This window comes from Macrotis lagotis, chromosome 2 (assembly GCF_037893015.1).
Source record: "Macrotis lagotis isolate mMagLag1 chromosome 2, bilby.v1.9.chrom.fasta, whole genome shotgun sequence".
In the NCBI taxonomy this organism is placed as follows: domain Eukaryota; kingdom Metazoa; phylum Chordata; class Mammalia; order Peramelemorphia; family Peramelidae; genus Macrotis; species Macrotis lagotis.
In genome coordinates this window covers 306,214,038-306,241,524 of record NC_133659.1, presented here as the reverse complement: position 1 = coordinate 306,241,524, position 27,487 = coordinate 306,214,038, and the positions used below count along the sequence as shown (strand labels likewise).

At 35.6% G+C, this 27,487-nt stretch overlaps 1 long non-coding RNA gene across 1 annotated transcript in view; it reads right to left on the bottom strand.

The window, feature by feature from the left end:
* Positions 1-27,265, bottom strand: part of LOC141515181 (uncharacterized) — a 107,721-nt gene extending 80,456 nt beyond the window's left edge. The window contains exon 1 of the long non-coding RNA XR_012476236.1: positions 26,159-27,265. This is a non-coding gene — a long non-coding RNA (uncharacterized LOC141515181). The remainder of the gene's footprint in view (positions 1-26,158) is intronic.
* Positions 27,266-27,487: the final 222 nt, after the last annotated feature.

Genomic DNA, 27,487 nt, shown 5'->3' with positions numbered 1-27,487 from the left:
TCAAGTACTCCTGACTCAAGGGCTGGTGCTCTATCCACTGCACCACCTAGCCGCCCCCTCAATAAAATATTAAAAGGATAAGGACTAGATCTGTGATCTTCTTAATATTGGGAAATTCAAGAGGAGGAAACTCCTGCCAATTCAGATCATAAGCTGATAGCCTTTGAAAGCTTCCTAGAGCACTGACTTGCAGAGTGTCATACAACCAGGATATCAGAGACAAGACTTGAACTTAGAAGTTGTCCTTCTGGTATACCACATTAGTTCTAATAAAGCATCACACACACACACACACACACACACACACACACACACACACACACACACCGTTGATGCAGAGAGAAAACTCAACTTAATAGGCGATGAGTCTGACCCAGCCACATAGTTCTTACACTCTTGTTAACTGAATGACTGAGACAAAAAGTGAAATTAAATTTAATGGTTAGAGGTCCAAATTCAAGTATAGAGTCAAGTTTGTGTATTGAGGCTATTGGATAATAATCATTTCTTTAAGTCTTCTTTTTAATCTGAAGGTTATGATCTGGGAATTAATCAAGAAGATGGTACCCTACCAATGGGGTTACAGGTATGGGGAAATTCTGTTTCAGGTCTGGATTGAACTGGCCAGCAGATGAAAATGCTTCCAACTCTGCAATGCTATAGGATTAAGAATATAGATTTAGGGCCAGAAGGAACCTTAGAAGCCATCAAATCCATCCCACCCATCCCTGTTTTACAGATGAGCATGCAGTCAGCTTTGACAAGGATATGAATCACCTCACTGAATTCTGGGATAAAGTTGAAGTGAGACATTGGGTACTAATATGGCAGTAGAGGAAGGCATAGGTTATTCTGGAAGGAAAGAAAAAGAAGACTGATTTTATGGAATATATGAAACATATTGTCCAATCTGGGATCTAGAATGCATCTAAAATGTACTCCTATTTTAATAACAAATTAATTGAATTAAATTTATTTTTAAAACATAGCTCAGTCAAGTCTATTTATGGGAAATGTGGCTGGTGACACTAGATAAAAGCATTTACTTGCCCACAAAGTTTAAAGATATAAATGATCATTTTGATAGTGGTGACTAAACTCCATGTCAGACACTTGTGAAGAAGGAAATAAAGGAAAGACTCATTCAGTCTTTAAAAATTGACTCATTATGACAAGCACAATCTGAGTCTAGGGCATTGTCTGATGACTGCAGTTTTAAACTTACCCCCTGAGAGATAGTGAATAGAGTATTGGTCTTGCGGTTAGATGACCCAGCTTTGAATCCCAGATTTAACCCTTTACTAGTTCCATTATGCTGATCAAATCCTCTGGTTGACTCCATTAAAATGGAGGTTTTAAAACTTATATAATTTATATCATGGGAAAGCACTTTATAAAGCCTTAAAGAATCATAAAATGTGGCAGCATTAATTCTTTCAAAACGATTTGTTACATTTTCTAATAAACTTTTGTACTTAGACTGAATCAAAGGAGTAAGAAGGAATAAAAGATAGAGATAGATGGATAGATGATAGATAGATAGATAGATAGATGGAGCATTTATTAAAGGCTAGGTCCTGTACAAATACTGGTGATTAAGAAAAGTTGACTACCAAAATTTATGCAAAAGAAAACATGATCCCTCCCACTCAGGGAATCATCAATCTAGAAAACAGGTCTCAAGCAAAGTCATCCCATATGATCAGTAGATGATAAAGTAGAACAGTGTAGAGATTGTGTTGAACTGCGACAGGGTTCAGGAAGCCCTGAGTGCAAATCCCCCCTAAGTCAATAATGATTCTTTTGACCATGGACAAGTCACTTAACTTCTCTGTTTACTGCTAGCCTTTTAACATTTTAAAGCATGTTTTTATTTTGAGATCACAACAATAGAAAAACAGAAAGCATTACACTGCATTTTGAGAAGGAATAATTTTTGTAACATCAGCACTTAACAAATGTTAATTGATTCATTGAGAAGTCGAAAGTTGTTTCCTAATCCTAGCATGTTCCCTTTGCAGTTTAGAACTGAGGACTTCTCTCAAGATTCAGCTTAAATTCCTTCTGCTAAAGATCCTTCCAGTTTTCCCAGTTATTTGTACCTTCCCCTTTCAGATTACTTTCTCTCAATTTTGTATATTTGTTGTAGATACTTGCTTGTTTAGGGCATCTCTCCCATTAGAATGTGAGCTTCTTGGAGAGGAGGAACTGTTGTTATCTTTCTTTGTATCCCCAGACTTAACACACAGCCTGAGATGTCTTAGGCACTTAATAAATGCTTGTGGATAAATTAATTAATTAATCATTTGATTGATTGATGTTTGTTTCCCTAAACCTAGAATCTTACCTTTGCTTCTTTGCATACCCAGCCCTTAGCACCCTGCCTGAGACATCATAGGCACTTAATAAATTCTTTTTAAAAAAATGATTTAAGGCAATGGGGTTAAGTGACTTGCCCAAGGTCACACAGCTAGGCAATTATTAAGTATCTGAGGCTGGATTTGAAGTCAGTTCCTCATGACTTCAGGGCCTGTACTCTCTAGTTACCCCCCACTTAATAAATTCTTGATGAATGAGTTAGTAATAGGGACCCCACAAAGATCCAAGTTTGATGCCCTTGGTGGGGCACTATCCTCTTGAAACCATAGCTTGCAAGTGTTCCCAAAGGGCTTCTTTAAGGCCAAGATGGAGTAGAGATTTGGCATCCTTTACTTTATTTTCCATTTCTAGTGCAGTTAAATGGTACAGTGGATCTAGTGCTAGTCTTGGAGTGAGGAGGACCTGAGCTCAAAGCCAGCCTCACACACTTATTAGCTGTATGACCTGGGGCCAGTCACTTAACCCTGATTGTCTTGATGGCTCTGGAGGAGAAAGGGAGGCTGATGACTTAGCTCAGCATCCTCTCACTCAGATCCAATTCACATGCATGTCATGGCATTACCTCCCTGATGTCATGGTCTTCTTTGAGAATGAAGAACAAACATCATCATCATCATCACTTTCCATTAGTGATCCAAAATGTTACACTCGCTTCACTTCAATATTTCATTATTACATATTCACTCTATTCAATACTTTAATCATTATGGAAGGAGAGGATCATTGATTTAAAGATAGAAAAGAGCCTAAAGATCATCTTGTCCAACCTCTTTCATTTTCCAAATGAGAATGATGAGGTCATGATAAGAGCTTTCCCAGGGTTACTATTAAAAATAAATCAGAGAATGCTAAAGATTTAGTTTACTCAGATAGCAAGGTATTTGCAAAGAGTATTTTCTTTGGAGAACAATATTCTTTGATTTAATGCAGGAACACTGCTTCATTATATGGTCTCCCACAAGGTGCAGAGCACTACTCTCTTATTTCCTGATTTGTAGGAAAGCCTATCCCCTATTGCTAAGAATATTAAACATTCTGGTTTTAAAAACATTTATAGTTTCTGGAATCATGTGGGCCCACAAAATTACAGCATTTCAGAGTGGGAAGCATCTTCATCTGCTGGCCAGTTCAACCCAGACCTGAAATAGAACTCCCTCTATACCTGTAACCCCATTGGTAGGGTACTATCTTCTCATTGATTAGTTCCCGTATCTCCAAAGTCATCTTGAGGTTTTTTTAGGACTTTCTTTGAATTTGAGAGTCCACTTGGGCCCTGAAATCATTTGAGATTCTTCTGGATTCCAATTTTGAGAAGAAAAGTATACAAAGCCAACCCTGTTTCACATTGTTGAAGATATGACCCTGGGAAGACATGAGAGGACCTGGCGGTCTCCATCATGTTGGTATTCCCGACCTGTTATTCTATGTACTTCAGGAAGTTATCCCTTGGGTGAGTTCCAGGACTCTGTCTTGGCTGAGCTGAGTTACCTGGCTCCTAATGGGAAAGTTCTTTTCACTCTATTGCCTGGTATATGGATTCTCCTATATTTACTTTCTCTGCCTTATAGTTTACTAATGAATAAGATGAATTGTGGGAAGGTAACTATTATTTGACAGACAATCTACTTTTGGTAATGAAATAGATAATTTTATAGGGAGGAGAGGGCTACCTACTATGGGTCAGACACTATGCTATGTACTGGGGGATACAAAAAGAGGCAAAAGATAGACCCTGTCCTCAAGGAGCTAACTATCATTAGCATTTCTTCCAAATATAGAGCAGAAGTTAACTATCATTTGATAAGTATCTGCCATGTTCTAGGAGTTGTGTTCAGTCACTGGAGGTTACAGATTCAGAAAAAAAATAAACTTGCCCTTTAAGGAGTTTTTATTCTTAGGGGAGGATCTGTCATGTAATCCAATAGTCATGAATGATGATTTGGGTTTGAAGGAACTCATGACTCATTGGATCAGGAAAGTTCACATAGAAGTGTCTGGCTGAAGTGGTGAATGAAAATAAGGATTTTAAGAGGCAAAGGGGAGGTGGATGGATGGAGAAGCCTACCTTTAGCACTAGTTCTACCCTCTGGAAATAGAGCCATACTCAGTTTAATTGTTTTAGGTGTTTTTTTTTTCCCCAAGTCATCTCATAAGATCTTAGATTAAGACCTAGAAGAGACCTCAGGGTTCATTTAGTTCATTATTTTACAGGTGAGGAAGCCAAGGTCCAGGAAGTCTGCCTCCCCCAAGGTCACCCAGATAGTGACCATTGGGAAGTGAAATTTGAATCCGGGTCCTCTGACTTCAGAGACAATACTCTTTCCATTTTTTTTTTTCAATAGTGCCAGGAACGTGGCTGGTTTGAAAAACACCTTTCAGGGCCAGGACAGTTGTCCATTCCTTATAGACTGTTATTTCATAACCAGGAAAACCACTTGAACAAAAAAGACATGTAAATCACGGGGTCAATTTAATCTCAGTGGGATTAACGACATTTTGTTCCAGTTCAGTTGAATTAGTGACTCGGATTATCTACCACACAACTCCCTTGACACAACTGGGTCTGGAGAGAGACAAGCAAAAGTGGAAGAACCAGACTGGGAAGAGACAAGCAACAGGAAGCAGCTTCTGGCAGTGACAACAGGGGCTTTTGGACCGCACATGAGGGGAAAAGGAAGCCAAATACAATGTTAGAGTGACCCTCCCACCCACTTGAAATCCTTGAAATCGATGGCTGTGGCAGAGAGATGCCTGTGGGAGGGAACCCTTCCCAGCTCTTGTCTCTAAACCCTTCCTCCCTCAACCAGTTCCCCTCAAAATTCTAGGCATTTTACCAAGCTTCTGGAATAATAATAATAATAATAATAATAATAATAACTAATATTGATTTTAAGGCTTACAAAATCCTTTACAAATTCTCACTATATCAGTCAGTATTATGCACATTGTTGAGGACAAGGTACACATAGTAAAGCGCTTTGTGTATGGAGTATAGATATATACATGTATAACAAGTACCTTTATAGGTGCATAAGAAATATTTATTTAATTGAATTTGATCCTCACTAAGTACTATGTGTCTTATTTTCTTTTCTTTACTGATGGGAAAACTAATTAATGACTTTCCTAGGTTCACACAACATATCATTGATTTGAACCCAAGTCTTTCTGACTCCAAAGCTAGCACCCCGCCCCATTCCTAGTCCATGCTGCCTCAAAGGCAACAGTCACAATTTTGAGAGTTGAAAGGGTCCTCAATGGTCATCTAGTCCAATCTAAACATCAAGAAATCTCCATTATAATGTACCCAGCAAATGAACTCTGCAAGAAGTTTTCCAAGGGGGAGGAACCCACTCCTCTTGAGAAAACATATTCCATTATTGGACAGCCAATTGTTAAGAAGTTTTTCCTGACATCATGATAAAATTTTTCTCCTTGAGATTTCTATTTATTGCCCTTAATACTTCTCTTTGGGACCAGTCAAAACAATCCTGATCTCGTCTCCAATGACAAATGCTTTAAGGCAACTATCATGTTCTTTCTGAGTCTCCCCTTCTCTAGACTAAATATGCCCGATTCCTTCCACTGACCAATTCATCTATCAATAAAGATTTCTTAAGTGCCTACTTTATTCTAGGCACTATGCTAAGGACTGGAGAGGAGGGGGGAGATACAAAAAGGGGCAAAAGACAGAATCTGCCTTCAAGGCTTTTCAAACCATGGGAATCAGAATTGAATATGATACTCAAATTAAAGATTGATAAGGGCAAAGTACAGCAGGACAATTAATTTCTAATTCCTTGAAGTCAAGCCTCTCCTCTCCTGATGCAATTCAGTTACACGTTGCCTCAGGAATGATACTGTCCTTCAAATATGGCAATCCATCTTATTTGGGGGTGAGGCAGGATGGTGTATTATCATAATTTTTCCAAGGTTGCCAAGAATACAGCAAAGGATCAGTGATTTCAGAAAAGTCTGTGTATGTGTGTGTGTATCTGTGTGTTGTTCATGGTTACAATTAGTCGTTGCCAGAGACAGGATTTGAACTCAGAATATTCCCAGCTCTAAGCCCCACACTGTCCACTGCTTCCATATTGCCTCTAAATTTGTTCACAGTCAATAGACTTATGTTTTTACTCATGGCAACTAGTAGAAATATTTTTGCTTTCCATCATAAGATTACACTTGAATGATTCTTTTAAAGTATAATCATAATGGAAAATGTTGCTTACCTCCTGAGAAAAGATTGATAGAGTTTGAATGCAGATTGAAGCATACTAATTTCACTTTCTTTGACTTTTTCATGTTTTTCTTTTTAGTCTTTTTTTTTAACAATATGACTAATTTGGAAATATGTTTTACATGATTATCATATATATAGCCTATTTAAAATTCTTACCTTTTAGGGAAGGGTTATGGAGGGAGGAAAGAGAAAAATCTGGACCTCAAAATGTTAAAAAATATGTTTACATGTAAATGGAAAAATGTTATTTAAAAATAATTTAAAATTTAAAATATTTAATAGAGTCATAAGACTATTGCCTTTTTAATAATCCACTTTGATTTTTAAAGACTATGAAAAATAATTAAACCTTCAAAAGGCAGAAGTTGAATCATATCATCCATCTTGACTAAAAAATATACTACTGGAACAAAATCAAATTCATGTGTAGACATAGCCACTGTTTTGATTCGATTTGGTGGGATGAATATATATATATATATATATATATATATATATATATATATGTATATACATGTATATACATATATATATTTCAAGGGAAATCTTCAATTAAGGATTAGAGGTGGGGTAGATTAGTGGGTAGTGAAATATGAAAAAAAGATGACCAATAAAACTTTCTTTTAATGAACAGAAGAAAATAAAAGTACAGGTGAGATGGAGCAATTTTGCTACTAGTCAGTTAACTTATTCATCATCATCAACACACATTCATACAGTGTATCTTATGTCACATATTTCCATATGGACATACACACACACACATACATATATATATATATATATATATATATATATAATTTCTTTAAAAATAAATTGTTCTATGCACTCAATTTGGTATAGAAATCTATCTTACCCTAGAGATAAATAGGAGAAGAAAAGGATGGGAGAAAGGGCATGGGGGAGGAGAGGGGAGGGTGTAGGTGATAGAAGAGAGGGAAGATCATGGGAGAGGGTACTCAGAAATAACACACTTTTGAGGAAGGACAGGGTGGAAAGGAGAGAGAGAGAATAGAATAAATAGGGGAGGGGAGAATAGGATGGAGGAAAATACAGCTAGCAATAGCATTTGTGGGAAAAAAATTATTGAAGCAATTTCTCTGATGGACTTATGATAAAGAATGCTATCCATCCCAAAGAAGGAACTGAGTCTTCCCTCCTGCCTCCTCCAAGGTCACCCAGATAGTGACCATTGGAAGTGAAATTTCAATCCGGGTCTTCTGACTCCAAAGACAACACTCTTTCCATTTTTTTCAATAACACCAGTAATATGACTGGTTTGAATAAAGACTGAATTTTGAAGCACAAAAAAAAGGCAAATTGTTCATCATTCGTAATTTCTTATATAATCATCTTTCTTGTTTTTTGTATAATGAAATGTGTTCATTGGTTAATGTTGTCAATTTCTAAATATAAAGCAAATTAAGGGGAAAAATAAAGTCAGTGTCCTTGGGACAGTAAATTTTATTTTAAGGAATTTGAGGGATGAATATAGGAAAAAATTTCTGCTATTGTTGTTTAGTTTTTTTAGTCATGTTTGATTCTTTATGACCTTACTTGGTATTGTTTTGAATTTTTTAAATAAATATTTTAATTGTTTTCTAATTATATACAATAGGGGTTTCTAGCTATCATTTTTTCCCTAAGGTTTTGGATTTTACAATCTGCCCCCTCCTTCTCCCTCCCCCCCACCACAGAAGGCAGTCTGATAATCTTTACATTTTTTCCATGTTATACATTAATCAAAATTGAATGGGTTGAGAGAAAAATCACATCTTTGAGGAAAAAATAAAATATTAGTAATAGCAAAATTATGTAGTACTTAAGACAACTTTTTTTTAAAATTGAAGGTAGTAGTCTTTGGACTTTGTTTTAATTCCACAGTTTTTTCTCCATTGCAAATAACCTAAAATTGTCCCTGATTGTTTCACTGAGCAAGTCCATTAAGGTTGATCATCACCCCTATATTACTCTTAGAGTGTACAATGTTCTTCTGGTTCTGCTCATCTCCCTCAGCATCAGTTCATGCAAGTCTTTCCAGGCTTCTCTGAAATCCTGTCTCTACTGGTTCCGTAACATACATACATACATACATACATACACACACACACACACACACATATGTGTGTGTGTGTGTGTGTGTGTGTGTGTGTATACCACAATTTGTTTAGCCATTCCCCAACTGATGGACATCCCCTCAATTTCCAATTCTTTGCCACCACAAACACAGCTGTTATGAATATTTTTGTACAAGTGATGTTTTTACCCTTTTTCATGATCTCTTCAGAGCATATACCCAGTACTGGTATTGCTGGATCATAGGGTATGCACATTTTTGTTGCCCTTTGGGCATAATTCCAAATTACTCTCCAGAAAGGTCCAATGAGTTCACAGCTCCACCAACAATGTATTAGTGTCCCAGATTTCTCAAATCCCTTCCAACATTGATCATTTTCTTTCTTTGGCCTATTGGCCAGTCTGAGAGGTGTGAGGTGGTACCTCAGAGAAACTTTAATTTGCATTTCTCTATTCAGTAATGATCTGGAGCAAGTTTTCATATGACTTTGGATTGCTTTGATTTCCACATGTATAAATTGCCTTTGCATATCCTTTGACCATTTGGCAATTGGGAATAGCTTTTTTATATATAAATTTGACTCAATTCTCTATATACTTTAGAAATGAGTCCGTTTTCAGAAATACAAGTTGCAAAAATTGTTTCACAATTTACTACATTTCTTTTGATCTTGGTTACAGTGGTTTTGTTTGTGCAAAAGCCTTTCAATTTAATGTAATCAAAATTATCTAGTTTGTTTTTTATGATGTTTCCTTAGTTATAAACTGCGTCCCTTTCTGTAGATGTGACAGGTAAACTATTCCTTGATCTCCTAGTTTGCTTATAACATTGTCTTTTATGTCTAAACCCTGCACCCATTTTGATCTTATCTTGGTATATAAGTTGTTAGATGTTGGTCTAATCCAAGTTTCTGCCATACTAACTTCCAATTTTCCCACAGTTTTTATCAGAGAGAATTCTTATCCCAGGAGCTGGGCTCCTTAGGTTTACTGAACAGCAGATTACTATAATCATTTCCTGCTGTCTCTTTTGCACCTAGTCTATTCCACTGATCCACTACTCTATTTCATAACCAGTACCAGAGAGTTTTGATGACTGATGCTTTATAATATAATTTTATATCTGGTAAGGCTAAGCCACCTTCTTTTGCACTTTTTTCATTAAATCCCTTGATATTCTTGACTTTTTATTTCTTGTATGAATTTAGTTACAAATTTTTCTAGCTCATTAAAGTAATTTTTGGAAGTTTGGTGGGTAAGGCACTAAATAATCAGTTTGATTTTGGTAGAATTGTTATATTATATTAACTAAGCTTATCCATGAGCAATTGATATTTGCCCAGTTATTTAAATCTGATTTTATTTGTGTGAAAAGTGTTTTAGAGTTGTTTTCATAGGGTTCCTGAGTTTGCCCTGGCAGGTAGACTCTCATGTATTTTGTATATTGTCTGCAGTTACTTTAAATGGAATTTCTCTTTCTAGCTTTTGCTGTTGTATCTTGCTAGTAATATATAGAAATGTTGAGAATTTATGTGGGTTTATTATATATCCTGAGACTTAGCTAAAGTTGCTAATTGTTTCTAGTAGTTTTTAGATGTTTTTTTTTTAGGATTCTCTAGGCATACCATCATGTCACCTGCAAAGAGTTTTATTTCTTCCTTCCCAATTCGAATTCATTCAATTTCTTTTTCTTCTCTTATTGCTAAAGCTAACATTTTTAATACAATATTGAGTAGTAGCAGTGATAATGGGCATCCTTCTTTCACCCCTGATCTTACTGAGAATGCCTCTAGCTTATCCCCATTGCATATAATGCTTACTGTTTATCATTCTAAGGAACAATTCAATTATTCCTACGTTCTCTAGTGTTTTTAGTAGATGGAGTTTTCTTGTCAAAGATACTAGCATGCTGGGGACAGCTAGGTGGTGCAGTAGATAGAGCAGCAGCCCTGGAGTCAGTCGTACCTGAGTCCAAATCTGACTTCAGACACTTAATAATTGCCTAGCTGTGTGAACTTGGATAAGTCACTTAACCCCATTATCTTAAATAAAAGTTAAAAAAAAAAAGAACTAAGACCCAAGGGACATAAATTTCAGTGCGATCTAAGCAATCAATCATTCAATCAATCAATCAATCTTTGCTCTATATTCAATCTAATTCTAAAAATAGACTTCTCTTACTTAATTCTCTGGGAAAGCTGATCCAGCAGGGAAAGAGGATAATCCTGAACATGCAAAATGTCTTATCCCTCTAGACAGACACCTTTTTTATGATTCCATAAAAGGTTGAGAACTGACTCCAATTATAATTGGTTCCTGTCTTCTTTGGGAAATCATTAAGTCTCAGAGCTATTTGATCCAGGGTCTTTTTAGCTGTTCAATAGGGAAGGATTCTTTTCATGGATGATGGTGCCCTTTACTCTTGAAATGTATATTAAAAGGGAAGATGTTAGAAACAAACAATTAGTTTCGAGATGAGAAGAGAATTTTACTGAGCATAGACTTGCATCGATGGTCTACATAATAACACCTTGCTTAATTTAGTTCTTCATTCTGGCTTCCAGTAATTTTTCTACCAATTTCTTGCCTTTAGGGAAAGAGAGAAAAGGAAGCAGAGTATAATGAATAGGGAATTGAACGTGGAGTAGGGAAGAGCTAAATTCAAACCCTACCTTAAATGCTTACCAACTATATGACTGGACATGTCATTTAATCTTTGCCTGCCTCCATGACTACAGACTTAGGATAAAAACAAAACCTATATGTCAGGGTTGTAGAGGATAAAAAGAGAAATTAAACTCTGAATGCTTTAAATGACTATAAAATGCTAACTAGTATTTCATTTAATTTCTCTCTGCCTCAGTTTTCTCATTTGCAACCTTTAAAGTTCCATCTAACTTCAACTGGTGATCCCATGAATATTTTATACCTTAGTAATTAAAAAAATCAGAACTAGAAGATATTTCAAAAATACCTGTGAATCTTTTTTTGTTAATTTATAAATACATTTTCCGACTCTCTGAGGGTAGTTAATTCAATTAGCTTCAAGTAATTGATTCACTTTATAAATTAACTTCTATTAGTTTCTTATCTGATAATGATGATGATGATGGGGGTGACTAGGTGGTACAGTGGATTGGGCACTGGACCTAGAATCAGGAGGACCTGTGTTCAAATCTGGCCTCAGACACTTAATAATTATCTAGCTGTGTGACCTTGGAACAAGTCACTTTGCCTTGCAAAAAGTAAAAAAAAAATATCCTGATGATGATGATGGTGATAGTGATGATGATGATGGTGGTGATGGTGGTGGATTGGTGGGATGGTAGTGATGATGATAATGATGATGATGATGATGGTGGTGGTGGTAATGGAGGTGATGATAATGATGATGGTGGTGGTGGTATTGGTGATAGTGGTGGTGTTGGCAGTGATGGGGATGATGATACCTTACTTTTAATGCTTTACAGTGGACTTTTCATGTCTATTAATTCAATCAGGAAGAGGCATTCATTTAATAAGCACTTTCTGGAATAAAGAAGCATTTTATTAAACTTTTATTATCAGGCACGATGGTAAGCACTTTACAATTATCAACTCATTTCATTCTAGTAGCAACTCTGGAAAATAGGTGTTATGATTATTCCCATTTTAGAGTTGAGGAAACTGAGTCAGAAAGAGGTTAAAGGACTTGTCCAGGTTCACACTATTATTATTTAAGGTTGGATTTGAACTCAATACTTTATTCATTTCACCACCTAATTGCCTCCTAAGCATCTACTCCCTCTGTCCAGAGACAGTGGTAAGAACTAGGGATATAAACAAAATTGAAATTATTTTTCCTCTAAAGAGGTATGCATTTTAAGAGGGTAGACAACTGATACATATGGAATTGCAGGCAAAATGTATGGAAAAAGAATAAAAATTAATCTCCTACAGAAGGTGGAATCTGGGTGGAGTTTTGGAGGAAATCAGAGATTCCAGAAGGGAGAGATGAGGAAGGAGAGCATTTCAGTAATGGGGAACAGTTAGTGGAAACCCTTAGAGATAAGAGATAGAGTGTTGTAGATGAGCAGTAGAAAGTGGGCCAGTATATCTAGACCACAGAGGGGAATAATAAGTAAGTCATATGGAAAGGGAGGAAAAGAAAAAATGTTAAAGAAATTTAAATGAAAGATAGAGGAGGTTTTATTTGATCATTATAATATTAGATAATCACTAGAATTTATTGAGTATGGGGAATGATATGGTCATTTTAGGAAAGTCATTTTAGTAGCTTGAAGAAGATGGATTGGAGTAGGGAGAGCCTTGAGGTAGGGAACTCAAATAGGTGACTCTTAAAATACACCAGGTGAGAGGTGAGAGGGGCCTGAACTCACATGGTGAGAGGCCATCGTGGTGGCTGAATGAATAGAGAGATGGGTATGCACATGAAAGATGGGGGGGGCATAGAATTGGCAAGATTTGGCAAAATGTGATACTAGATAGAATCATAAGTTTAAGAACAACCCTCACACAAAAGTGCTCAAAAACTAAAAACAGGGAAGACTTCATATAATGGGTAAATTACAATCTTAACCTTGAAAGAACAGAAGATACTTTAACAGATTGAGATGGGTTTGAAGGGAGTTTATTCTTAGACACCAAAGATGATATAGGATGGTATTAGAAGTGATTTAGGGAAGAGGATAGAGTATAGTCTAGTTTGTCTGGACTATCTACAGGATTGCAGCATTTAAAAAGATTCAAGAGATATAATGTCTGGGTGATTTAATCATTTTATCAATGCCAGCATTTTAATAAAAGAATGGTCATTGGATCATCTCTCTCATATCAAAAACAATTATGGTAGTGGGTTCACAGCTTATATGCCCATTGGAAGAGGTTTGTTCCTGAGGGTGTCAGTCTGCTCTGATTGGTTAATAATTGGCTAATAAGGGGTGGCTAGGTGGCGTAGTGGATAAAGTACCGGCCTTGGAGTCAGGAGTACCTGGGTTCAAATCCGGTCTCAGACACTTAATAATTTAGCTGTGTGGCCTTGGGCAAGCCACTTAATCCCATTTGCCTTGCAAAAAAAAAAAACCCTAAAAAAATTGGCTAATAAGAGCATGAACATCACAATGAGGAACTGAACCTATTTAAATCAACTTTGATTATATCCTGTATTTATAAATAATGCCTAGACTTGGACAATCTATTAAAAGAATCTATCCCCATCCAAACCTGAGTAGGATATAGTGGCTTCCCCACCTGAATTGAATCTGCATATTAATTCCATCTCATTTCAGTAATGTTTTTCAAGAGCCTAAGCCTTAAAAATCAGGACTTTAGAAAAGGGATGCAGGTCTAGATCTCCCCAAATCATTGACTGAAAATAATCATTCTTCTCAAAATAAAGGGGAAAAATAGAAGTAGGGTTCAAAAGATTTGTTGGAGTCAGATTGTGGAAAGGCTTTAGGCAGATAATGCATCTGTTAGAGAGGAAAATAGATCTAAGTTAGGAAGATACAGTAGTCAACAGGCATTTATTAAAGGTTTTTGATGTGTTAGACCCTTTATTAAGCACTGGGAATAGAAAGAAGGGCAAAAGAAAGTCCCAGGCTCTCAAGGGGCTAACAGTCTAATGGAGGAGAGAAATTAATTGTGTACTAACAAGTTCTCCAGTATAAATTGTAGTTAATCAACTAACACCAAAATTAATGGGGTTCGAGAAAGGTTTTTTACAGAAGGGGCAACAGTAACTGCAACCTGAAGTCAGCCATAAATCTTTTTTTAAAGTGTCTATTATGAGGGGTGGCTAGGTGGTGCAGTGGATAAAGCACTGGCCCTGGAGTCAGAAGTACCTGGGTTCAAATCCGGTCTCAGACAATTAATAATTTCCTAGCTGTGTGGCCTTGGGCAAGCCACTTAACCCCATTTGCCTTGCAAAAAAAAGTATCTATTATGTGTTAAAAAAAAGGCAAAAAAAAAAAAACCCAGTCCCTAACCTCAAGGAGCTCACAACTGAATGGGAAGGCCATAAGCAAATAAATATGTTCAAGCAAGTGATATAGAAGCAAAGTGGGAAATAATTAAGAGACGGAAAATACTAGACTAGAGAGTGGTTGGGAGAGGCTTTAGATAGGACATTAACTGGAACTTGAAGAAAATTAGACAAGTTGAGAGGGAGAAGATTCCAGGTATGAGAGACAGCCAAGAAAATATTGAAACCTGAGAGATAGTCTTGTTTAAAGAGTAGCCTAGAGGTCAATGTCAGAAATGGAGTAACATAAAAAAGCTGGAAAAGTTGGGGGAGTGCATAGAATGATTAAATCATGGAGGACTTTAAATAGAGGATATTGCATTTTATCCTAGAAGCCATAGGGAACTACTAGATGAATGGAGAATGGATAGGAATGGGGAAAGACTTGAAATAGGCAGATTCATCAGCAGACTATTTATTGTAGTGGTCCAAGCATGATATGATGAGGTCTTGCATCAGGGAGACAGGAATATCAGAAGAGAAAAGAGGGGATATTTGAGAGAAGTTGTAAAAATTAAATGGACAGCTCTTGGCAACTGATTAGATATGGAGGTTGAGAGATAGTAATAAATTAAGGATGACCCATCAAGTTTTAAGCCTGCAACATGCACAGTGATGCCTTCAACTGCAACAGGAAAATTAGGAGAGGGGAAGAAGACAAAGTTCCATTTTAAACATGTGGAGTTTATACGGTCCACTGGATATTCAGTCTGAGATGTCTGAAAGAGTGCTGGATATGCAAGATCAGCAGAAAAATAGGGACAATAAAATAGATTTGGGGGTGACTAGGTGGTGCAGTGGAGAGAGCACCAGCCCTGGAGTCAGGAGTACCTGAGTTCAAATCCGGCCTTAGACACTTAATAATTACCTAGCTGCATGGCCCATTGCCTTGCAAAAAAACAAAAAGTAGACTTGAGAATCAACAGTGTAGACATCGTAATTAAGTCCTTTGGAGCTGATGAGATCACCAAGTGAAGTAGGGTAGAAGAAAAATGCCAGGGGTAGGAGATAGAGATAAGGAAAGAGGAAATTCCAAGCTAGGTCAGTTGTCAGTGAAAATGTCCCAGAATGACCTATCCCCAGTTAATGAGGCTCTGAGACAGGTGGCCAATAAAAGTGGAAAGGGCAGTGATGGACAGGATTTTGCAATATTGAGAATAGGAAGAGAGAGAGAGAGACTGAGTAAAGAAATTAAGAGTTTTAGGGGTGTAGAATGGGTGAGTTTAAAAAGGGTGAGAAAGCAGCAATGTAGAGAATTTGGATATTTTGATCTGATTGGCTTCCCATCCTCCAGTTCATCCTCCACACAGTTTTCAAACTGACCTTCCAAAAGCATGACTAGGTCCCTCCCTCCTCCATTGAGTAAATTCCAGTTACTAACTTTTTGCCTCCAGGATCAAATATAATATCCTCTGTTTGCCTTTCAAAAGCCTTTCAGAACCCAGCCTTTTCCTACCTTTCCAGTTTTTCTGCACACTACTCCTCTCCAGGTGCACAGAGATCCAGTGGCTCCTTGCTGTTCTTGCCACGTGACTCTCCTCCCAATGCCATGCATATTCACTGACTGCCACCTGTGCCTGGATATCTCTTCTTTGGTGTCCCAGCCTCCTATTTGCTTTCAAGTCTCATCTAAAGCCCCCCATTCTTGCTCTATGCCCCTTCATTGAGGGTTGTCCCTTTGTTGCATGGATCTCATTTGAGCAGAGCTATTTGCATGTTGGCTTCTTCTTTAAACTATGAATTTCTTGTAGGCAAGGACATTTTTTTCTTCTTCCTATCTTGGTATCCTTAGTGCTTAGCACAGTGGCCAGTACATAGTAGGTCCTTAGTAAATGTCTGACAGACTGACTAATTTGACCCTGGTCACAGATATAGCCAGTTACTAAGGTAAGATTAGAAGCAAGATTTCTAAGATTTTAAGTCGAATGTCCTTTCTTTCCTCCTTTTGTCTTTCTTCTTTTTCTCTTTTTTCTTCTTTCCTTCTTCTTTCCTTCCTTTATCTCTCTTTATTCCTTCCTTCCACTCTTACTTCTTTTTTCCTCTTTTTTACTTCCATTCTTCCTCTCTTAAATTCTCTCTCCCTTCCCTCCTTCCTTCCTTCCTCTCTTTATTCCTTCTTTCCTCCTTCCTTCCTCTTTCTGTTTCTCTCCTTCCTCCCTTCCTCTCTCCCTCCCCTTCCTTCCTTCCTTCCTTCCTTCCTTCCTTCCTTCCTTCCTTCCTTCCTTCCCTCCATAATCAAGAGTAAGTGACTTATCCAGGTCACACAGCTAGAAAGTGTCTGAGGTAAGATTTGAACTCAGATCCTCTTGACTTCAGGGCTGGTGTCATATTGTCACCTATTTGCCCCCTTTCTAATGTTCTTTTTACTCTATCACCTCCTAAAAATAATTAGATGATATAGATGAAGTGCTTAGTCATAAAACATAAATAATTTTAAATGTTCCCAATTTCCAGGATTCTAGAACTCTTTTCAACTTTTTTAACCTGACCTGTAGTTTATTTGACACCAGTTGACCCAATAAGCACTATACCGACTCTGTTAATGACTTGCCTAGGGCACTTGGAGGTGAAATGATTTACCCAGGATGATTCTGAGGCTGAACTGGAGACTAGGTCTTCCTGACTTTGAGACTAGCTCTGTATGCACTCTAATATGATATCTCTTAATACTCTTTTACCTTATAGTCAACTCAGACTCATAAAAATGAGTTTTTATCATAAAAAAGAATTTTTAACAAAAAATGAATATCTCTACTTGAAATTCAATGAAATGCTATCAAATATTCTATATTAAGGGGAAAAGGTAATTTCCCCCCAAATTTAAACTGTTTAAGTATGTTTGAATGGACAGAAATAGGGAGAAAATCAGGAAATATTCATTCTTTTCAATATAGCCATAAGTCATGTATGTTCAAGAGGACAGGAATTAGATTTGTGATTTCATTGATATGAGAACTCTCAGGTGATTAAAAAAAGTTTTAGTAATGTAGGCAGGTACCTTCTCTTCCACTTATAATATTAGTGAGTGGCCTAGCTAAATGCAAGCTTATCTGAAATTCCCCAAGTTGGTCAGTATTTATTAGAGGGTAGACTCGAACCCAAGTCTTTCTGGCTTCAAGGGTAATTTTTCTATCCACTCAATGATTCTTTTCAAGCTCATATACAATCCTCATAAAAGATAATCATATACTAGTCAAAGCTATCAAACTCAAAAGGCCAACAAAAACTCTTGCATACTAATAGAAGTATATTAAAATACAATTGATAGATGTTTAAAAAACAAATAAAAATGCAATACAACATAGATAGTGTAAATTTAAGGTTTTCTAAGTCAATATGGAGTCCACAGCAGGTTTGACATCACTGACCTAGATCATAGGGTATGTACAAAATAGCAGAAATTAGGATACTATATTATCAGATACAGTGCCATGAAATAACAATCACATGAGAATAATATGAGCAAAAATTAATCTAAAATTACAACAAAATAGAAAAAGTCATTAAGCATTATAAGTTTAAAAATAAGTAAGAAACAAAGTGTATTTGAAAGACAACAACAAAAAATAATGATACAGAGAAAAATCTTTGGAATGTAGTCAAAGTAATTATTGGTGGCAAATTTCTATTCTCATTAATAAATCAGAAAAAGGAAAAAATGGATGCATTTTACTGCTTTTACTTTTCTTCCTATCCCTTGATCTTAGCACAGTGCCTACTATATAGAGAGTAGATGCTTAATCAATGTTTGTTGACTTGACCAAGTCAACAGACATTCAAAACAAAATGGAGAAAAGAGAGAAATAAGAATAAATAAATTGAATACAAAACAAAATAGCAATTGAATTGAAAGTTATATCATGTAGTTCACAATTGTCTTTTCCTGGTTCTCTGATTCCATTAGTGTAAGAAATCCCCAATGCATAAATACTTGAATTTAGTTACACATTGACAGCTCATCACAATTTATAGTCTACAAAAGTTCTAAAGAAATATTTGTGAGGATACAGCAGCATATTTTTAAAAGTGTTCATTCTGACTAAGAACACTTTCTACTGAACATGAGTCTAATTCAACTTCAGAAATAGCGATCAATATAATATAATCTACACATTTTAATAAATTTAATTTTAACCCAATAATTTACATTATATATCAGTAAATTTGAATTTTTAAAAATAAAATATAGAATTTGTAAAAAAGAACACATTAAAAACAAAAAATAAAAGAATTTTCTCACAATACAAAAAGCATTTATTTTCAATCAAATGTTAATAAGAGAAACCTTGGAAGCATTCCCACTCAAGCATATACATAGCAAGAATAATTTAACTGTGTTTATTGTTTTATTAGGATGTTTAGAAGTTGCAATAAAACAGGAAAAAAAGATTTAAGTTGGATTAACATTGGACATTAAAAGATCAAAAAATAAACTACCTAACAGGATACACTTGTATTCCGATTTCCTAAATAATGGAATCTCCTTAGAAACAAAGAATCACAGAATGTCAGCGGCAGAAGAGACTTCAGACATCATCTAGTTTAATTCATACCTTAGTGAATATATCACTAACAAGAGCTCATCCTGCTAAGGATTTGATGACCTGAAGATATCTCTAACTCCCAGGGCAAAAGACATTTCATTATTGGATGACTCTAAGAGTAGGAAATGAACTTTTTCTTATATCATATCTAAATCTGTTTATTTTCAACAAGACTCTGGGGCTGTTAAATAGATGAAATCACATATATTTTTGAAATACTAAATAAGTAATATCTCTCTCTTCTATGAAGGTAATCAGGAATTAATTGTTGGAGGATGGTTTGACTTATCAAGAGATGTCATTAATGATTTATTGTTGAACCCCCCCCCCAAAATTTTTCTCAGTCTTATCCCCCTGTGAAATTACTCTGTAAGTCATTCTAGCAAAGGTGTTTTTTTATGAATTAGGGATTAGGGTTGGACCTGTGATTTCATTGGGCTAAGGAACTCTAAGATGCAGAAGTCTCTTCTACCAAAGCAGTTGGGAACCTCCTCTACAGTTTATAGTTTTAGAACAACTGTAGTCTATTTAGACAAACCACATCTTGGAGATCCTTGTATTCTAAGAGGTTACATAATTAATCCACCGTCACATAGAGTATATGTGACAGTAATAGCTTAAGCTACATCTTATTGCCTCTCTGTCCATTATACAAAAATGTTTCTGATTAATAACAATAACAATAATAGTAATAGTGATGACAACAGATTTATATTTTGAAAAGTTTCTTACATATATAATGTCTTATAAAGTGATATTTGTAAAGGCCACTGGACATAAGTCATGCTAGAACTGTATTGATACACCCAGAATCTATAAGGTTTTTATAAGTTATATCTTCCTAAGGATTTATACATATATATATATATATATATACATATGTGTGTATGTATGTATGTATATATGTGTATAGACTTCTATCTATGAATAGAAGAGAGTATCCACCCCAAAGAAAGAATAAGCTTATTTTGAACTAATGTAACCTGGAAAAGTAATGAAGCTTTCAAAGCTTAGGAATTAACCTAACATTAATTCCTCTATTTGGGAGAAAACAAAGGCCACCAAAAACAGCTTTGCTATGACAGGAAGTGTCATTGAACAAGGTCAGATATATCGATAGATAGATAGATAGATAGATAGATAGATAGATAGATAGATAGATAGATAAAACATTTTGCTCCTAATGCTGATGAAGTTTTTAATTCCTTTAGCAAAATACAACTGGATTATTTAAAGAGAAAAGGTGAACATGATATAAAATAGTTCAAAGGATTTCATGAACATCAAAGTATTTTTCCTAAATAAAAACTGATGAGTAAAATGAAAATGAATCAGATACATTTCCTATAAAATGCATAACCTTGAGAATTAAAAGACCATTTAGTCATAGAATCATTGACTTTCAACTTGAGGGCCATCTAATGTCTCCCCCCAATTTCATAGGTAAGATACTGAGGTTGAGGGATTCTATAGATCTGAGATTCATTGTCATTGTTTAAGCTGAGAACACATGAAATACAAATCTCTGCTATGTCTTTTGTGCTACTTTATTTGATTTGAAATCTGTAATCCTGAAATGACTATCTTATGACTCTCGATCTCTCCTTTTGGAGGTTTCGAAGAACGGGTATGACCCTTCGAAAGGGAAATGGAGTATATTTTTGGAGAACCAGGAAAGAAACTTTAAAAGTCAACCAAAGTAACATCGAATATGATTTTGGAGAGGTTGTTAACTTCAGTAACCAGGGCAATAGATAAATAATTTTACATACACACACACACACACACACACACACACACACACACACACACACACAGACATTTTAAAGCAAACCAATTACTCTGTTATCACCCACCTTTGGATGGTTGATATGTTTGATCAGAATTCAGGGGAGATTGTGTATCAGTTTTATGACCCAAATTCCTCTGGCATCATCTTGCTAAATAAGTTAGCTTCACTGTAATGTGGAATCAACAATAAAGCTTTATTGTGATGTGGAGTTAAGGTTATACTAGTGGGGCATGTGTAGAAAGATTCTGCCAAACCTCCTCCAAATAGAAGTCCAACAAGTTACTTCATATTTGATGTCTGAAAACCATCTACAAAGGTACCAAAAAAAAAAAAGCTCATTCTCTGTAGGTTGGCAAAAATACAACAACAATGAAAATTGTCCCTGATTGGGACCTTTCCACCTCAGGAGGCAGAAGGTTAAGAAAGGAAGGAAACAAGAATTTCTTAAACACTATTTTTTTAGGTATTATGCTCTAAAGGGTGAGAGATCACATAATTTTAATAATTTATGGCTATTTAGTTAAGTGATGTTGCTATTAAGGTAAGACCTTTGTGCAGAGACCAACGATTAACACTCTATCTATCATTCTCACTACCAATGAAACCAAGTAACATGAAAAAGTTAATAGGAATGGCCCAGAGGTCTTAAGAGCATCTATGTGAGACAGGAAGGGACTTTAGAGATTCGATCCCCTCATTTTATAGATCAAATGAGATAACATATGTAAAACATTTTGCAAACCTGAAGGTGTTACATAAATATCAGCTGTTCCTGTTGCTGTTTACAGATGAGGAAACTTCCCACTTTTCATTCTGGCTCTGAACATTAAATCAGATCAATATTTCCACTGCTTCTGGAAAGTGTATGTCCATCAACTAGCCTGTTGATCTACTCACCATCCCTGTGACTTTCCAATATGTATTATTTTCCCCAATAGAATGTAAGTTCCATGAGGGCTGAAATTGTCTCACCAGTATCTTTATATGGACAGTATCAAAGCAATGAGGCATAGAACAGTGCCTTAACAAATTTGCTTTCCTCAGTGTTTTCTTATTCCTTTATTTGATGCTATAAAGGAGAATGGTGAAAACCATTTTGGAAAACAGAAGTTATTTATGACCTAAATTCACAACGAGCCTAAATAGGAATACTTCCATTAATAACAATTGTTATTAGTAACAACTTACAATAATGTAGGGTTGTTATTTGTCCTTCATTCTCAGAAAGAACCATGCTATCAAGCTGACATCACATGTGCATGAATTGGATTTGAGTGCTGTGCAAAGTCACCAGACTCACTTTCTCCTCCAGAGCCATCTGGGTCCAGGAATCAGATATAGATCAGGACAGTTTGAGTTGACCCACAAAAACAAGGAAATTGGAAAAAGGAAAAAAATGCTGGCATCTCCCCAGTTTTAGTATTTGACTATTCATCTGAGAGAGAAATGATCATTTCTCTCACTCTAAATGCAGAGATTTGTGAAACATATTATCTATGGTGAGTAACAACTGTCAATGGAAAAAATTATATCAATCTTACCATAACTGGTTATACTCTAAAGGGTCATTTAAGAATAAGTGATCCATGTTTGGCCAAATCATTCACTACTTAGAGCCAAGGTCAAAGTAAGTGGCAAAAGTTATTTTAAAAGGGTAAATCTGAGAAGATGCTGAACATGATAAATATGAATCTATCCCAATCTGTAGTATAAGAAAATAATTAGAAAGCCCTTAGGACAGGGGTACTTGGAACTTAGAACCATATAAAAGTTAACTATCACTATCATCATCATCATCATCATCTGGCATGGTATAATGCTAGATAATAATCTGCATGGAGTCATGACCTATTTATCTTTGTGCCTCTCCTATTTACTAATAGATAGTAGATACTGGATAGTAGATACTGGCTAATAGATAATAGATAGGTGCAGTGGACAGAGCACCAGCCCTAAGTCAGGAGGACCTGAGTTCATATCTGATCTCAGACTCTTACTAGTTGTGTGACCTTGGGCAAGTCACTCAGCCCTAATTGCTTCACATCCAGTGCTCCATATCCATATCTGACCAGCAGACCCAGACGACTCCAAAGAAGAAAATGAGGCTAGTGATTTAGCCCAGCACTCCCTCACTCAAATCCAATTCACTTGCTTGTTATGACTTCACCTCAAGACTGAAGGACAGATATCATCATCATTACAGGGTTCTGCACATATGAGGCACTCTATAAATCATCCTTGAATGACTTCTTTAATCCTTAAAGAAGTAATATCACATTTGCCTGCTTTGAAATACAAATCTAACAATCTCTCATTAAATCAAGTCTTGACTTTTAGAACCTTTCATGGTCTGCTGCCAGCCAATCTTCCCAGCCTACCCACCCCTACTCCTTCATTCCATCTACATTCCAATCTAATTGGCCTTGCAGTTCCTGAAATAACCTTCTTCTTCATACTTTTGCATAGACAAGCAATATATTCCTCTGTCTTTTAAATTTTTACCTCTGTTTCCTAAAATCCCTATTTTTCCCTCCAGGCTCAGCTCATGTAGCATCTTCTGAAGAGCAGCCTGCTTGATTGCCTTCCATTGTGAGTGCTTTCCATCCTCCAGTCAACTCTATGCATATCTTTTCCCTGTTGTATCTCCTCAGCAAAATGTAAGCTCTTTTTCTTGCCTGAATATCCCTAATATACAGTAGGAGCTTAATAATTACATCTGTTAGCTTTGGAATCTTGTTATTTTCTAATTGAAATTTTGTTTTATTTTTTTCAATTATATTCAGTGGTAGTTTTTCAACATGCATCTATGTGTAATTTATGAGGTCCTCATTTTTCTACCACTCTCCCTTCCATCCCCCTTCCCATGATGGTAAACAGTTTGGTAAAAGTTGTACATGTACATTCCTGTTGAACATATTTATATATTAGTCATATTGTGAAAGAGGAATTAGAACTAGGGAGACAGGGAAAATAGCATGAGATAAAAGGGAAAAACATGAAGTTTTAAGAAAGATAACATGGTATTCTTTGTTATGCATTCAAACTTAATTATTTTGTCTGTGGATGGTATTATCTCCATGAGACAGCAGGTCTCTCAGGGTTCTTTTTTGTTAATCTTTGAACTGCTGAGAGGAGCTGCACCATCATGGCTGATCATCTCCTAATGGTGTTGTTAATGTGTACAATGCTCTCTTGGTTCTGCTCCCTTCACTCCATTCATGCAAGCCTTTTCATGCTTCTCTAAAGTTGATTTGCTCATGATTTCTTATGGAACAATAGTATTCCATAATATTCATGTACCATAACTTGTTGAGCCATTCCCCAATTGATGGGCATCCCCTCAATTTCCAGTTCTTTGCCACTACAGAAAGAACTTCTATAAATATTTTTGAACAAGTGATATGTTTCCCATTTTTTATAATTTCTTTTGAATATAGACCTAGTATTGGTATTGCTGGATCAAAGGGCATAATCAGTTTTATTATCCTTTGGGTATAGTTCCAGATTGCTTTCCAGAATTACTGAATAAGCTTAGAACTTCACCAACAGTGTTTTAATGTTCCAGTTTTCCCATATATTCACCAACATTGATCATTTTCCTCTTTTGTCATCCTAGTCAATCTGGTAAGTGTGAGGTCATGCTTCACCATTGTCTTAATTTGCATTTCTCTAATCAATAATGATTTGGAACATTTTTTTCATATGACTGTGCATAACTTTAATTTCTTCTGAAAACTACCTGCTCTCATCCATTTATCAATTGAGGAATGACTTGTAATCTTATAATGTTGATTCAGTACTCTATATATTTTAGAAATGAGTCCTTTATTAGAACTCATAAGAAACACTGGCTATGACATTTGTCTACCAGGTTTCTGTCTTCTTCTAATCTTGGCTGCGTTAGTTTTATTATTATGAATTTTTTTAATTTAATATAATAAAATTGCAATCCATTTTGCAACTTATAATGTTCTCTATTTCTTGTTTGGTTATAAGTTTCTCCCCTCTCCATACATAGATCCAACAGAGTATTTCTTGATCTCTTAAATGACTGATGGTATCATCTAATTTCTAAATCTGGTACTCATTTTGACCTTATTTTCATATAGGATATGAGATGTGCATCTAGGCCTAGTTTTTGCCATACTCTTTTCTAGTTTTTATCTAATAGTGAGTTCTTATCCCAGAAGCTAATGTCTTAGGGTTGTCAAACAATAGATTATTATAGTCATTTACTGCTGTTCTATTTTCCCTATCCTTATCCATAGGTCCATTTCTCTATTTCTTAACTAGTACCAGGTAGTTTTAATGATTGCCCCTTTATGATATAGTCTCAGATCTGGTAGACCACCTTTCCTTTCAATTTTTTTTCACCATGTCCCTTGATATTCTTGCCCTTTTGGTGCTCCAGATGAATGTTGGTACTATTTTTTTCTACCTTTGTAAAATAGTTTTTTTGGTAATTTGATTGCTATGGTTCTGTATACTGAAAAATAATATAATTTGAGAAAAATTGTCATTTTTATTATATTAGCTGGATCTAAACATGAGCAATTGATATTTGTCCAATTGTTTAGATCTGACTTATTTGCATGAAATGTGCTTTGTAATTGTGTGCATTTCATTTCTGAGTTTGTTCTGAATATGTTATGTTGTCCACAATTACTTTAAATGGATTTTGTTATTTATACAAAGAAATGCTGATAATTTGTGTGGGTTTGTTCTATATTCTGCTACTTTGCAGAAGTTGTTCATTGTTTCAAGGAGATTTTAGTTGATTTTCTAGAGTTCTCTAAGTATACCATCATATCGTCTGCAAAGAGGGAAAGTTTTGCTTCCTCACTGACAACTCTAATTCCTTCAATTTCTTTTTTCTCCTCTTATTGCAAATAGCTTTGGAATCCTTAAAAATGCACAATATTAATCTAAATGAACACAAGTTCAGCCTGAAGAAGTATTTGAAAGCATATTTATAATTGCAAATAAAGTAGATTAGTAGTAAAGAAGTATATCTGGTTACTCCACTTTTGCAAAAAAAAAGTGGCATTAACTTTAGTTTTGAGTCTTATAAAAGAAATGTCAGAAAAGTACCCTTTTCCTACCTTTATTAAAAGCAACCAGGTGACACAATGCACCAGCTTTGAAGTCAAAGGATCTGAGTTTTCAAATCTGGTTTCTGAGAGTCTCTGGGTGACTCTGGACAAGTTATTTCACCTCTACCTCAGTTTCCTCACCTGCAAAATGAGGATAATATTATTTATCTCAAAGGGGTAATGTGAGGATCAAATAAGATAATAATTATAAAGTTCTTAGCAGAGTATCTGATCCATGGTAAGTACCTTATAAATATTAGCTATTAAAAATGGTTCTTTCTTGGTAAGAGGGTCCACCTTTTCCCAAAAACCATTTCTATGTATGCAACTTTGTCCACTAGATGAAGTCTGCCCCTGCTCCATTAAGTTCTCCTCCTGCTAGAGACTAGATTGATCAGATGGGACTAGCTAGCCTCTAGCTATATCTTGAACAGGGATCATCAAAGAAAGTCATACTATATAAGTCAATTCTTATTCATTTATTTTTCCATAATCTGCCTATTAAATCTTGAGTTTGTGGAAAGAGTATTCATTGCCTTTAGGTTCAGAAAATCTGGCTTCATATTTCACTTCTATGTATCTCTATGACCTTGGGTATGTTGTTTGTCCTCTGCGGTCATCATTTTCATCAACAGTTAAATGAGAGTTGGGACAGCTGGTTTCTGAGGTTGCTTTCATATTTATGATCCTATGGATTAGAAGTCTATATGATTTTTTTACTGTTCAGCCATTTCTGAGTCTTTGTGACCCCATTTGAGTTTTCTCAGTAAAGACAGTGGAGTGGGTTTACCATTTCCTTATTTGGCTCATTTTACAGAAGAAGAATTGAAGTAAACAGGGTTAAAGAAGCTGATTAGAGTCACACAGTTAGTAAGAGTTTGAGGCTGGATTTCAACTCAAGAAGATGAGCCTTCCTGATTCCAAACCCCATGTTCTATCCACTGGCTAACTGTACATATATTCATCAAAAATTTATTGAAATATTTTACTATGAAAAGTGCAATGGGTAATAAAAATGAATAATGCATGCTCCTTGTCCTTAAGAATATATACTTAGAGGAAAAAAAAATTAGCTATATTGCAAGGTTATACTTGAACATAACCATATGTACACATGCTCCCATTCTCCCCTTCCCTTTTTTCCCTCAACCTACTCCTTATCTCCTCAAATATACAGTATATACATAATATAATATATATATATATATACAACATTGATAGTTCAATAAATATTGATGCTTTTATATTCATTTGGTCTAAATTTTTACTCCATTTAATTGAGTAATTAAAAATGACTGTAGATCATAGCCCATTATGGCAAACTTCAAACAAAAAGTG